This window comes from Chiloscyllium plagiosum, chromosome 23, assembly GCF_004010195.1.
Source record: "Chiloscyllium plagiosum isolate BGI_BamShark_2017 chromosome 23, ASM401019v2, whole genome shotgun sequence".
Taxonomy (NCBI): Eukaryota; Metazoa; Chordata; class Chondrichthyes; order Orectolobiformes; family Hemiscylliidae; genus Chiloscyllium; species Chiloscyllium plagiosum.
The window spans coordinates 40803913-40816905 of NC_057732.1; the positions used below are offsets into that span (position 1 = coordinate 40803913).

The following is a 12993-nucleotide window of genomic DNA, read 5'->3' on the forward strand; positions in this document are numbered from 1 at the left end:
GACTGTACTCAACAAGCCTGTGCTTGCAAAACTCATAATGCAGTGTCCAGAATTACTTGGAATTAGATAACATTTGCTGGATAATTCTGAGTGTGCAAAGAATTATGTTGACAACCAACTTAGATTGCTAGTTGAGCTTGCAGTGTGGTACATTTGTGTGTGCTGGAAGCTATGTATATTATGCATAGGGCCCTCTTTTTTGCATCAGAAAGAACATGTACATGCACTACAGCTATTTCCACTCAATAGAACAGGTGACAGCCATTTGTTAGCTCATTTCTCAGGGCAATACCTTGACCCAATCTGAGTCAACCTACTTGTCTTAAAACTTAAACAAAGTTTAACTGTCGGTCATCACTAATTTGTGCATTCTCCATGGCAATGCCTCTACCTATCAGCTTGCCAACCAATCAACATTCTACTCTCACATCGTATAATGGCAGCTTCTCCTTTCCTTGATATTCTTGCAAAGTGTTCTGTTTAATGCAAGACAAGAAATTTTGACAAAATGTACCTTCTTCAGCAACGCTCATATATTGTGTCTACTGATGTCATTGGAATAAGATCTAGAAGAGAAGTTTGACTCAGTTTCTGGGATATGGAACTCTATACCTGAAAAGCCTGTAACAGTTGATTTCAGAAATGATTTTCGGAGGGAGTTAGAGATAGCTTTCAGGATTATAAACAAAAAAACAATTGTTGCTTTTTTTTCAAAATAATTCAATTTTTTGAACTGCCAGCACGTGGAAGGCAGACTAAATGGTCTGTTTCAGTGCTGCGTGATTCTCTGCTTCTATGTCAGTCAGGTAGGTGCACATATGATTCCTGAAATAGTTAACTCTGTCCGGGCCAATAACATAAGAACATAAGAACTAGGAGCAGGAATACACCACCGGTCCTTTGAGCCTGCTCCGCCATTCCATAAGATCATGGCTGATCTTTTCATGGACTCAGCTCCACTTACTCGTGCTCTCACCGTTTCCTTTATTGTTCAAATAAAAGCTAACTTAGTTTTAAAAACATTTACTCAAGTAGAGTCAACCACTTTCCTGGGCAGGGAATTCCATAGATTTACAATCCTCTGGGAGAAGAAGTTCCTTCCCAATTCAGTTCTAAATCTGCTCCCCCTAATTTTGAGGCTATGCCCTCTTGTCCCAGTTTCACTTGACTGTGGAAACATCCTCTCTACTTCTATCTTACCTATTCCCTTCACAGTTTTATGTGTTCCATAAGATCCCCTCTCATTCTTCTAAATTCCAATGAATATAATCCCAGTCTATATAGTCTGTCCTCATAAGCCAACCCCCTCAAGTCCAGAATCAACCTAGTGAACTTCCTTTGCACCCCCTCTATTGCCAGTACATCCTTTATCAAGTAAGGAAACCAAAACTGCATGCAACAATCCAGGTGTGGCCTCACCAGCACCCTGCAACATAACCTCCCTACTTTTAAATTCAATCCCTTTAGCAATGAAGGACAAAATTCTATTTGCCTTCTTAATGACTTGTTTTACCTGCAGACCAACCCTCTGTGATTCATGAGGAGAAAGTGAGGTCTGCAGATGCTGGAGATCAGAGATGGAAATGTGTTGCTGGAAAAGCGCAGCAGGTCAGGCAGCATCTAGGGAACAGGAGAATCGACGTTTCGGGCATTAGCCCTTCTTCAGGGCTTTCCTGAAGAAGGGCTAATGCCCAAAACGTCGATTCTCCTCTTCCCTAGATGCTGCCTGACCTGCTGTGCTTTTCCAGCAACACATTTCCATCTCTGTGATTCATGCACAAGGATACCCAGGTCCCTTGCAACCATTCAAGTAATAATATTTTTTACTGTTACTCCTACCAAAATGGATGACTTCACATTTATTAACATTGTACTCCATCTGCCAGACCTTTGCTCACTCACTTTAAGTATCTATGTTCCTCTGCAAAGTTTCACAGGCCTCTGCACACTTTGGTCTGCCACACATTTTAGTGGCATCTGCAAACTTTGACACACTACACGTGGGCCCCAACTCCAAATCATCTATATAAATTTTGAATAATTGCGGTCCCAACACTGATCCCTGAGGCTCACCAGTAGTTACTGATTGCCAACCAAAATAGCACTCATTTATCCTCATTCTTTGCTTCCTGTTAGTGAATCAATCCTCTATCCATGCTCATATTTTACCCATAATGCCATGCATCTTTATCTTATGCAGCAGCCCCTTGTGTGGCACCTTGTTGAAGAACTGGGGTCAATATGAAGGATTGTTCTGTAAATTAATGTACAATTCAACTCCCATTCATCATCACGTAGGATGTGACATAAACCAGCTCTGACATTTCTTGCCCACCACATGGTTATGAATTATACAAAAACTTGCATTAAAAGCCTATTTCCCTTTTACCTTTTCGCCTTTAATAATAATGCTATTGTTTTTGAAGGTCACCTGAAATGTGAATGAGAAGATCAAGAAATTAGTCACCAATGAACTGAAAGATCAAAACTGAAATGAAGGCAAAACTACTTGCTGAGAGATTTGTGTCATTGATTGTCACCGGTGAGGTGCTGAAGACTGAAGATTGGGTAACATAGTGCCACTGTTTAGGAAAGGTGATAAAGACAAACCAGGGAACTCTCGACCGATGAGCCTGACATTAGTGGTGGGCAAGTTGTTGGAGGGAATCCAGAGGGATAGGATTTACACATATTTGGAAAGGCAAGGACTGATTAGGCATAGTCAACACCGCTTTGTGGGTGGGAAATCATGTCTCACTAACTTGATTGAGTTATTTTAAGAAGTCACAAAAAAGATTGATGAGGACAGAGTGATGGGCGTGATCTATATGGAGTTCAGTAAAGCGTTTAACACAATTCCTCATGGTAGACTGGTTAGCAAGGTTATATCTCATGGAATATAGGGAGAACTAGCTATTTGGATACAGAAGAGACTTGAAGGTAGAGGACCGAGGGTGGTGGTGGAGGGTTGCTTTTCAGACTGGAGTTCTGTGACCAGTGGTGTGCCACAAGTATCGATGCTGGGTCCTTTGCTTTTCATCATTTATATAAATGATTTGGATGTGAACTTAGGAAGTACAATTAGTAAGTTTGCAGATGACAGCAAAATTGGAGTTGTAGGGGACAGTGAAGTTTACCTGAGAAAATGATGGCATCTTGATGAGATGGGCCAATGAGCCGAGGAGTGGCAGATGGAGTGTAGTTTAGATAAGCGTGAGGTGCTACATTTTGGAAAGGTACTTCAGGGCAGGACGAATACATTTAATGGTAATGTCCTGGGTAGTGTTGCTGAACAAAGAGACCTCGGAGTGCAGGTTCATAGTTCCTTGAAAGTGGAGTTGCAGGTAGTGAAGATGGCATTTGGTATTTTTTCCCTTATTGAACAGAGCATTGAGTGTGGAGTTGGGAGGTCATGTTGAGGCTATACAGGACATTGGTTCAGCTACTTTTGGAATATTGTGTGCAATTCTGGTGACTCTCCTATAGGAAGGACGTTGTGAAACTTGAAAGGATTCAGAAAATATTTATAATGATGTTGTTTGGGTTGGAGGGTTTGAGCTATAGGGAGAGATTGAACAGGCTGGGGCTGTTTTCCCTGGAGCTTTGGAGGCTGAGAGGTGACCTTATGGAGGTTTATAAAATCATGAGGGGCATGGATAGGATAAATAGACAAGGTATTTTCCCAGGTTGGGGAATCCAGAACTAGAGGCATAGGTTTAGGGTGAGAGGAGAAAGATTTGAAAGGCACCTAAGGGGCAACGTTTTCACACAGAGGGTTTATGGAATGACCTTCCAGATGGAGGCTGGTACAATTACAACATTTAAAAGGCACGATGGGTACATGAACAGGAAGGCTTCAGAGGGACATGAGCCAAATGCTCGCAAATGGGACTAGGTTAATTTAGGATATCTGGTTGGCGTGGATGAGTTAGACCAAAGGGTCTGTTTCTGTGCTGTAAATCTCTATGATCCTATGACTCTACAAAAAAACATTTACATAAGGAACATGGTCAAATCCACAACAGGGAAGGTGAACACATCACTTCAGCATAAACACCATTATTCAGAAGGTAACATGGGATTACATAGAATATGCAGCACAGAAGCAGTGCCGAACTGTTCCATGCCAGTGTTTATGTTCCACACAAGCTTCCTTCCACCCACCTTCATCAAAGTCTGTCAGCATATTATGCTATTTCTTTTTCCCTCATGCACTTATCTAGTTCCCACTTAAATATAGTGTGCAACTCATCTGCATTAATTCTGTAGTAGTAAGCTCCACATTCAAATCACTCTAAACTCTTTGTTCTCTTACACCTCTCATAGAATCCCTATAGGGGAAGCAGGCTGTTCAGCCCATCGAGTCCAATCTGACCCTCCAAACAGCAGCCCACCCAGATCCACCCCCTTATCCTATCCCTGCATTTCCTGTGGCTAATCTACCTGGCTTGCACATCTTCAGACTGTGGGATGAACCCACACAGTCAGTCACCTGAGGATGGGACCAAACCCGGGTCCCTGGCACTGTGAGGCAGCAGTGCTTCACTGAGCCACCATGCCACCTCTCATAATCTCCTTTATGACTACTCTATGACTCGGGACGATGCCCCCTGTGCTAATAGCCAACCTCTTAGCAAACATGTGCACCAGGACACCAGCTCCTACCCCAACTGCCAAGACTTTCCTGCAGTTTCTCCCAACCATTAATGTGCTTTCTCCCTAATGTTGCAGCAGTAGCAATGGCCTCATTAATGGTGGCATTGTTAAGGCTTCTGAGCTGCTAGACCTGTGGTTGGACCAGAGGGGCCAATGAGCTGCCATCCTTAATCAAACAGTGGCCCTAGAAACAGCCTCTTAATTGGCAATTTGCTCCCAGGATTCTGCCACTGGCTGAAATGGGGTTGCCTCAGGATTCCACCATCACTGACAAAGTTTAAATACATCTTCTTGACATTTACCATATCAAAGCCTTACTTTTTTAAAGACCTTTATCAGGTTATCTCATAACCCTCTCTTTTCAGGAGAAAAGAGTCCCACATCTTGTCTACATTTTCTGATAGTTGCACCATCTCAGACCTTTAAATCTAGTGGGCGCATGGACTCTCCAAGAAATGGGCTGTGTCAATAACATTTAAAGCAGAACTATATAGTTACTTGGGAAAGAATGCAATAAAGAAATATGAGTGCTTATACAGTCTATGGTGTTTTATGACCCCACCCAATGATCTCTCCCAGTCAGTACCACCTATTTAGTTCTGCTATGCTGGTGAGTCTCATACTGCTGACTGATTATGCTACTACCTAATTACACATACTGAGACAATCTGGGAGTTCCAGTTGTCTCTCAGAAAGTTGTGAGTCTCTGGTCTGTACATCTAGATTTATTCATTAATTTTTTTGTACAAAAACTTACATTTGATCCAGGTGGCCCAGGCAGTCCTGGCCTTCCCTGCAATGATACAGATTCCATTTAGTACACAAGTGACAAACCTATTAACTTTAGCTTTGTCCATTTAGATTAGACTGGATCCAGAGGGAATTAATGTTTGTAAAGAACCTACTGTATCTCCTTTTTGTCCCTTTGGACCAATTGTTCCCTGAAAAAAAAAAGCAAAAGTAATTGATTATTATTTGAAATATAATTGATTATTTCATTTCTTACTGCTATACGGGGTGCAAGTTCTGCTGCCCAGCACACTGATGTATATGAGGACCACATTTCATTTCATTTTCCAAACCACTATCTTCCATCCTTTCAAATTATTACACACAAAGTTGCAGCACGAAAGATGGTAACTTTGCCACATGTATTCCCAATGCTCACCAAGGAGTGTGACACTGGAATCTTTAGACAACCATGCCCAATAACTGAGCATTTTGCAAATCTCTTGAAAAGAATCTTACAGCACAAGGGGTAGAGGAGGTCCGTTTGCCCTATTGTATCTGTGCTGGCCCTTTCACCAGTCAAGATTGCCTTAATTTTTAGACTATCCCAAGGAATTTTGGTTTCCCCAGGCTAACCACCTTTCAATGCTTTCATCTAATATTGAACGAAGCTGGAGCAAACATTCACATTTCCAGAACAGCCAACCCATGACTTGCTGTTTCATAGTAATATCTGGAATTTATGTTTACTTTTTGAGGAAATAGTCCCAAAGGTTGAAAGAAGCAAATAAGATGGAGTCTCTGGGTCCAGGTGCAGCACCCAGGAAGATTTAAGGCTGGCCTGATATTGGACCTTGATCTTACAATTGGCAGAGCAGGCTGAATGAATTGGAGATTGGAGATTTCCATGCTAGTCAGAAAGTGAAAAAGTTCTTTATTAACCTATTTAATAATACTTGATAGTCGGCCTTTTTCACAATTTCTAACATTTTCATCACTGTTCCAAAAAAGTAAATTAAACACACAATTGTATTTGGTGTCTCAGTGATTCTTCTCCCTGGCTGCTTGTAAAAGTGTCCTGGAGATTACTGGAAAATTCCCAGAGGACAGTCCTTGGCCTTTGGCCATCTAATTTGAAACTCATCTAAAATTTTCAGGGTGGGCTGCAGTTTAGGCCGAGAAACTAAAGAGTCCCACCAATTTAGAAATAGGACCAACGTCTGCTCAGACTGAAGACAGAATATCCCCCTCCTGAAATAACTTGTTTTGCTCAGGTTTTCTGCAGCAAATTATGCAAAACACATTTTAATCAATACACTATTATGTTAGAAGTTATGCATTTTCTGCAACTAAAGATTGTTTTTCCAAATTACAAAATATCTGTCACTCAACATCAGGCCATTCAGTCACAATTGGCTCAGGCTGCCATGTATGCACAAGAGGCTGCACCCATTCATGTTCATTTAATCCTATCAGCATTGTCTTTGATTCCTTCCTTTTCATTTATTTATCTGGCCACTCCATAAAATTATCTACACTATTCATTTCAAATAAACTTTAGGGTCATAAGTTCCATATTCAAACTACCTTCTGGGTAAAGATGATTCTCCTGAATTCCCTGTTGAATTTCAGAGTGATCATCTTATAGTTAGTGACTTAGTTCAAAGGTCTCAAAGACAAATGAAAAACTGATAGAGACAAGTTTGTTGAAAAGTTGACAAGTTCCTGTTTGTTGAAAAAGTAAGTAGGGGAGTAAGTTGTTTATTAAATACAATTTTTAATACGATTTTAAAAAAATAATTGACCACATTGGGCTATATTCTTCTGTCCCAATGCTGTACAAACATATCAGTAACTGTATATATTCAGGCAGGAGAAAACTTTAAATTCAAAATTTCCCACCTGATTCTCCCACTTTAATTGTCATGGAAATTTTAGAAGGTGGCAACCTAACTCTCAGTCACATTGTTACTGGGCTCAGTCTTGATCAGTTGTGAATTTCCTAGAAATAGATATCTTCATCAAAGTGACATCAATGTGAAGCATGCTGTTTATTTAGCTTGTGAAGCTTGGGCGAAACATCTTATGGAGTGGTGAACATTTTGACCAGTAAGTGTAAAAGCTCTTGTCAATTTCTAATACTGTGATGAAATGGTGTATGATAATTCAAGTTTTTTTAAATGTATTAATTGATCTTGAGCTATGTCCTCAAAAGGTAAGAGGCCATTAAATCAACCAGCTAATGTCACGTTAGAGTGTTTTATCCAGTGAATTAAAGGGTCTTCTGCATTCAACAGTATTGTAAATCTGATTTTGATGTGTCATCTAGACACATTGTTTTGATTTTTATACTCAGTTAAAGTTCACACATTTATTGAGTCTTTGAAAAACTAGACTTCTTTGATTGCACGTTCATCTGTTAAACCTTTGAAAAAAACTGATAGCATGTCTGGCCATCTGGTCAGGTAACTTCAAAAACTCTATTGTGCTGAACTCTAGAGGGTTTGCTTAATCAGTTTACAATAGAATCTTATAATAAATGTGGTACTGACTTTCAAACCTCAGCAATAATTTAGTTCAGCAGGGGTTGTTTACGTGGCTGTGAAGAGGACTGTGAACGTAGGTTGATTGGCAGTTTTATAAGAAGCTAATGGCAATTCAATTTAATTGAAGAACTGTTTGAAAGCAATCTGTTTATTTTGACAGATTTATAAACCTTTGACAGGGGAGAATCTTTCACAAGCATAGTTAGACTGGCAGTATATTTGATTAACATTTCTATGAACTTCCAAAAGGAACAGTATTTTTTCAAGGGGGATGTGAATGGAGTTTTGTTTTATATTTTTATGAGTGCTTCAAAGACTTTCCTATAAGGGCTCATGAAATTCTGTGTATAATAGGTATATTGGATAAGTATCAATGGAAGTGGCATGAAGGGATGGAGGAAGCATAAGGTTTGAGCATGGACCTGATATGGAGGGGAATAGGACATATAAGCGAGTATGGAGGCAGGATTGAGAGTGTAGTGCTGGAAAAACACAGCAGGTCAGGCTGCATCCAAGGAGCATGAGAATCGACATTTGGGCAAAAGCCCTTCATCAGGTTTCTGATTCCTGATCAAGGGCTAATGCCAGAAACATCGATTCTCCTGCTCCTGGGATGCTGCCTGACCAGCTGTGCTTTTCCAACACTACACTCTGACTCTGAGTTCCAGCATCTGCAATCCTCACTTTCTCCAATGGAGGCAGGATGTCAGGCAATGAAGGGCCCAACAGTCATCTACAGAATTGGGCTAACATTCCAGTGAATGGAAACTTCTAACCTGCCAGACCTGCCATCTGCCTGCCTCTGTTTCCATTCTAGGTCTGTTTCAGGAGACATGGCTCCAACACCATTTGGACTCCTATGGGGAAAGTAATATATGTGTTTCATTCAGAATTCTGACATTGGGAAATTGCATGGCTCATTATTCCTGAACCAATGATAAAATTCAGCCGTTTAACTCTATTTACTTTTTAGTTTTAATTTTTATCTTCCTTTTCAGTTTCTATATTCCATTGTCTTCCACATTTAACAAAAGCATATTATTACCATCTATTATGGATCAAGCCAGACCCCTCAAAACATTTCAAGAAGGTAGCCCAGATCCTGACTTCACTGTTTGATTTAAGCAAGTGTACAGTGGATATTCCAGGAGAGAATCAGCTGGTCAAATGACTTAGTTTTAAATAAAACAGAATTTATTTACAAGATTACTAAATGAAACACAGAACAGAAAACAGAATACCAAGTAACTTATCCTATCCAATAACCCAACAGACTATTCCAACTTAATGACGTAGTTCCAAAATACTTGCAACAATCCCCGTAAACATCCCTTGGCACAAAAGGAAAAATCAAACAGTCCTTGTAGGAGAGAAGGCAGCAAAAGAGGGTCCAGCAGCCTTTCTTCACACACACACACACACACACTGCTGCATTAAAACCAAACCAGAGAATAGCTGAGCTGCGAGACCCTGTCAGTCCTCTTTCTTACAAGAGTGTTTGTTTTAAACTTGAAAGCATTCTGCCTGAGGCAGTATCTGTTAGCTATAAATGAATGGGCCCTAAAATCCATCCAAACTCAGACTTTACAGAACCCCTCATTTACAACCTCTCTGAAAAAAAACAAGGACAGCATAATCTTGTTAAAAGAACAGCTTTGTCACACCTCCCCCCTTTAAAACAATTAACTATCAATATCCAAAGATAGCTTCAGTTAAAACCCCTTAAAAAGTGGTTAGTATTCTAAAAGACACATATACATTACATTGACTATAAACATGCAAACACGCACAACTACATTCCACTTTAGTCTGTTGTACTCCTGCCACCGAACACCTCCGTTTCTCATTCAAGTTTCAACAATGCTTTGTCAATCACGTTTTCTCGTCCAGCTACATGCAAAGTTTCAAAGTGAATGGCTGTAACAACAGGCTCCATCAAAAAGTCTTGCATTTTTGTCCTTCAATTTCTCCACAAACTTAAATAGGTTATGATTAGCATATATGATTGTCTCAGATATGTAGCAGCTAACATAAACACTGAAATATTGTAAGCCAACACCAAGCTCAAAGTCTCCTCTGAACTGTTGAATATCTCTGCTGATGAATGTTCAACTTCCTGGAGAAATACCTGATAGGTCTTTCTATCTTCTTGTTGTCTTCTTGCAAGAGCACAGCGTCGACACCCACATCACTTATATCAACAGCCACCTTGAATTGCTTTGCATAATTAGGTGTGGCTTCTACCGGGGCAGTGGTTAACACAGCTTTCAGTCTGTCAAATGCCTTCTGACAGTTCACTGTCCACTGAAACGTCTTGCGTTTCTTTAGCAATTCAGTGATTGGAGTAGCCACACTACTAAAATTTGGTACAATTGTTTGACAAAATCCACTCAATCCCAGGAATTGCAGTACTGCTCTTTTTGTCAATGGCATGGGAAACTCCCCAATTACCTTTGTTCTTGCATTCCCTGAGGCCACTTGTCTATGTCCAATAACATGGTTCAGGAAGGTGACTCGGGCTTTGGCAAATTCATTTTTAGCTAGATTTATCACCAAGCCTGCCTTCTGAAGTCGATTAAACAAGTCTGATAAATGTTGTAAATGTTCCTTCTATGTGTGACTAAAACTCACCAGGTCATCTATATAAACGACACAGTTGGACAATCCGGCAATGACCTTATTAATTGATTAGTCTCTGAAATGTGGTTGGCGCATTTTTCATGTCAAATTGCATGACTTTAAATTGATACAGGAGAAAGTGAGGTCTGCAGATGCTGGAGATCAGAGATGGAAATGTGTTGCTGGAAAAGCGCAGCAGGTCAGGCAGCATCTAGGGAACAGGAGAATCGACGTTTCGGGCATTAGCCCTTCTTCAGCCCATTCCTGAAGAAGGGCTAATGCCCGAAACGTCGATTCTCCTGTTCCCTAGATGCTGCCTGACCTGCTGCGCTTTTCCAGCAACACATTTCCATCTTTAAATTGATACAGTCCATTTGGCATTATGAAAGCCAAAATTGCCTTTGCTCTTTCTGACAAAGGTACCTGCCAGTATCCTCTGAGCAAGTCCAACTTAGAAATACAAGTTCCTTGTCCTACCTTCTCAACATAATCTTCCAAACACAGAATCGGATATGCATCAGTCTTTGTAACTGCATTGACTTTGTGATAGTCCACACATAACCGTTGGGTACCATCTGTGTTTGGCACCATTATTATGGGTGGGCTCCCGTCACTGTAATTCACTTTGATTATGTCTTGAAGCATGCGTTCAATCTCCTTTTCAATCTGTGCCAACTTTAGAGGGTTATGCCTATAAGGATATTGCTTAATCAGAACTACATCTCCTTTATCTTCATCGTGCATAATTAGGTTAGTACTTCCCAGCTTATTTCCACATATCATTCCATGTGATAGTAATAACTCTTTTGGGTCTTTCGATTTTCTCGGGAAGGTAACTCAAAACCTTATCCCAATTTTTGACAACTTCCTCATTGTCCCATTTAATTTGAGGAATGTTCAATTCAGAATCCTCTGAACTTGGCTCATCCCTCTGTGTTGTAATCAATAACACATTCTTCTGTTGCTTGCCTTTCCTGTCAAAGTACCTTTTGAGCATATTCACATGACACACGGTGAGATTTCTTTCTGTCTGGAGTCTCTATCAAGTAGTTCACCTCACTCAATTTTGTTTCGACTTGATCAGGTCCACTAAACCTTGCTTTTAAAGGTTCACCTATCACTGGAAGTAACAGTAATACAATGTCCCCAATAGCAAAATTGTTAATTTTAGATTTCTTGTCTGCTTCCTGTTTCATTGCATGCTGCAATACTTTTAAATGCTGTCTAGCCAATTCCCCAGCTCTATTTAATCGCTCCCTAAAATTTGACACATAGTCCAAATGTGTGGTTTCTGAATTCTGACTTACTAATTTATCCTTAATGAATTTTAACAGTCCTCTCGCTTCATGCCAAAAAACCAATTCAAATGGACTCAATTTGATCGATTCATTTGGTGCATCTCTATTGTAAAAAGCACAAACAGAATTCCCTTATCCTAATCAATTGGATAGTCTTGACTATAAACCCTCAACATGGTATTTAATGTCTGATGCCACCTTTCTAACGCTCCCTGCGATTCTGGATGGTACACAGTAAATTTGAATTGTTTTATTCCTAAGCTGTCCATAACTTCCTTGAATAATTTTAATGTGAAGTTTGACCCTTGATCTGTTTGTATCTCTATTGGTAGTCCATACCTAGTGAAAAAATTGAGTAATTCCTCTAGAATCCTTTTAGCTGCGATGTTGAGTAATGGAACGGCCTCTAGAAATCTAGTCGATATATCCATTATTATTAACAAATACTGAGTCCCACATTTTGTTTGAGGTAGGGAACATATGCAATCAATCAAGAGGTTCCTCAAATGCAGGAATAGATATTAAAAGGTGTGGGTTTTATTACCGTCTGTGGTTTTCTAATTACTTGACATGTATGACACATCTGGCAAAATTCAACAACATCCTTGTCCAGTCCAGGCCAGCAAAAAATATTTTTGTATTTTAGCTTGTGTTTTCCTCAATCCTAAATGACCCCCAAGTGGTAGCTCATGTGCCATTCGCAACACCTCCTTTCTATACCCCACTGGCAATACGATGTGGTGAATTTCTGCCGATTTCTCATCTGCCTAAATGTGTGATAGTCTCCATTTCCTTATTAAGACATAATTTTTAAGGTAATAACATTCAGGGATACATTTGGATTTCTTTTCTGTGTATGCCTTTTGATATATCCGCTTTAAATTTTCATCTTTCTCTTGTAACTCAGTTAATTTATCTGAGCTAAAGATGTCTGCATTGTTATCTATTTGCTCCTGCTTTGTCTCAATCATCTGATCAAACAGGGTCTCTGCTAATTCCATTTCAATTTTATTATATGCACTTTTTGATCTATCCTGTTTCAACTGGTGACTTTGTGACCTCATTACCACACAGTCAGGAAAATTGCCTGGTCCTTGCCTGGTCTGGCCTACGTGTGACTCCAGACCTACTTTTAAAAGTTCACA

At 40.0% G+C, this 12993-nt stretch overlaps 1 long non-coding RNA gene across 1 annotated transcript; it reads right to left on the bottom strand.

Moving 5' to 3' along the window:
- Positions 1–2388: 2388 nt before the first annotated feature.
- LOC122561526 lies at positions 2389–5596 on the bottom strand. The gene is made up of 3 exons (XR_006315033.1): positions 5562–5596; positions 5414–5449; positions 2389–2431 (listed from the first exon to the last, which is right to left on the bottom strand). It is a non-coding gene; the product is annotated as an uncharacterized LOC122561526 (long non-coding RNA).
- Positions 5597–12993: the final 7397 nt, after the last annotated feature.